Here is a 2,500-nt window from a genome sequence, read left to right as displayed (position 1 = left end):
AGTATGACGTAGGTATCAGATGATACGAGGAAAATGTTGTGAATTTCGTTAGAAATAAGAAGGTCCATACTAATTAGAGATATAGACACATGGACTAAAATGATAAGATTTCTGGGATTTTCATGAAAATATTTAAGTAAAAAAAAAGGCAGATGTGTGGAGATAGAAACAGAAAGTTGTAAGGCTGGCACATGTTGTAATGTTTGAGGTTGTGAAAGAGTACCTCTGGGTTCATCATGTTATATGCTCTATGAATCTCTTCAAGGTTGAACTTTTTATAATGAAAGGCTAAAAAAGTCCTGACAAAGTGAAAATGAAAGTGCTCCAATAGAGAGTGGGGTACTACTTATATGAGCTGTTCCTTCCTAGTCAATTATAAACTTTCACAGGTTTTCTAAACCTCCAACATCTTCAACCACCACTCTTTGCTGAAAGTATTCATTTTAAGCTGGAACTATTTGATGGTACCTCAGCATCCAACCCATCAAAACTGCAAATCTGCCTAAAACTGCACTAATACAATTCTCCTTCCTTCAGTGAGAACCGAAATAAACACACCTCTCAGCCTTCCATGTCTCAAATCTGCACCCATACCCTGGACCCCATTTCAACTCTTCTATCATCATGAAAGTATGCCTTTCTTTTTTTTTAACTGGTAGTGGCTTGTTTTGTATGTTAACTTGACACTAACTAGACTTATCTGAAAGGAGGGAAACTTAATCGAGAAAAATGCCTCCATAAGATATGGCTGTAAGGCACTTTCTTTATTAGTGATTGGCAGGGGGTTGGGAGGCAGCCAATTGTTGGTGGTGCCATCCCTGGGCTGGCGGTCATGGGTTCTATAAGGAAGCAGGCTGAGCAGGCCATGGTAAGAGAGCCAGGAAGCAGCACCCCTCCAAGGCCTCTGATCAGCTCCTGCCTCCAGGATCCTGCCCTATGTGAGTTTCTGTCCTGACTTCTTTCCATGATGAGCAGTCCTATGGAAGTAAAAGACAAGTAAATCCTGTCCTCCCCAACTTGTTTTTTGGACATGGTGTTTTGTCACAGCAATAGAAACCCTAACTAAGACACTTCCGTTGGATAAATTTCTCCCATCCCTCTACTTGCTGGTTCCCACTAACATATAAACAATGTCCTTTCCTCCCTTTGCTATATAAACACCATGCAAGCATACATTTTCAAGGACATGTCCTTCTCACTCATGCCCTAGCCTGTATCTAAAACTCCAATTCTCAACATTGGCTCCTAACCAGTGAGATCTGCTTATGCTTCCTACCTCCTTATCTTCACAGGCAACTTACCTCTCTAAGTTTTCATAGTCACAAAATAAGAATAGCAGTGATGGCCTCAAAGGGTTGCTAGAAAAGTACCAAATGATCAAGACTAAATATATAGAGCAGCGAGTGACAGACTGTGAAGCTAGTTTTGAAGAAACTCTCTATACACACTTTCAACACAAATTTACAAGGTCTGCAGTGAGCCAAATACCGTGCTGATTCCAGAGTTACAAAAACAAAGAAGACAAACTCTAAATTCTACCCTCCTGTGTCTTATCAATATTACGCCTTGCTTTTTACAAACTAGTTGATGGTAAATTCCTTATAGAGGCCCCTTGGGTATCTCCAGGAAGAGTTCAATACATTTCTCTCCTCTACTTCATCAATTCTTCATACTGTTACCATCACTTAAAGTCTGTATGCTGCTCATGTCTCCCTATGGCCAGCAACATCATCATATCATAGCTGGCATGTAGGAAGTGCCTAGGTAACATGTAAATGAATTCACGATTATCTTATGTATATGGAATTAATAAAATTAGCCATGCTTGATGATGGAAATGTGAGCCTACCTCTAGTATGATGTATCTACCAAGCATGACAGCTGAACATTCTCATTACAGAGTTTTAATAACCAAGTTCACCCAAACCACCTACTTTTTAAAAGGTTAATTTCCAAAAAAGAGTGGTCTCAGAAGTATTTTAAAGGTCAGTATCATAATATATAACAATGCACTTGCTAATGTCATACGGAGGATAGCAATTCAATAGCCAATGAATAATGAAAGAAAATTAAGTACACAAACTCAACATTGCAAGTATCTCTTCTAAGATATTATCATCCAATAAAATGAAAATGAACTATGAAAGCAATGAACCACACTGTACAGACATAGGCAGTTCCAAATATGTTTATTCTTAATATTACCTTAAAATGTCACAGAACTAAAATGAAAAGAATATGCTTTAAAGGAATACGACCATTCACCAACCAAGCCAGCTGCAGCCAATGAACTCATCAGGAACTCTCCATAACGTTCTCATATTACATTATATGCCTGCTCTTAACAGCTGCAGAAAGAACTCAGCTCAGAAAAAAACTCAGTTTTAATATTTTCTTCTTTTCCTCCTCTTCCTCTTCCTCCTCCTCCCCCTCCTCCTTCCCCTCCTCTCCTTCCTCCTCCTCTTCCTCTTCCTCCTCCTTCCCCTCCTCCCCCTCCTCC

General features: G+C 39.4%; 1 protein-coding gene across 5 annotated transcripts in view; it reads right to left on the bottom strand.

Moving 5' to 3' along the window:
* The window catches only part of Nbas (NBAS subunit of NRZ tethering complex), a 386,817-nt gene that overhangs the window by 314,152 nt on the left and 70,165 nt on the right, over positions 1-2,500 (bottom strand). The gene's annotated exons all lie outside the window — the stretch shown is intronic.

This window comes from Mastomys coucha, unplaced genomic scaffold, assembly GCF_008632895.1.
Source record: "Mastomys coucha isolate ucsf_1 unplaced genomic scaffold, UCSF_Mcou_1 pScaffold6, whole genome shotgun sequence".
Taxonomy (NCBI): domain Eukaryota; kingdom Metazoa; phylum Chordata; class Mammalia; order Rodentia; family Muridae; genus Mastomys; species Mastomys coucha.
This window is presented reverse-complemented; position numbering and strand designations above follow the sequence as displayed.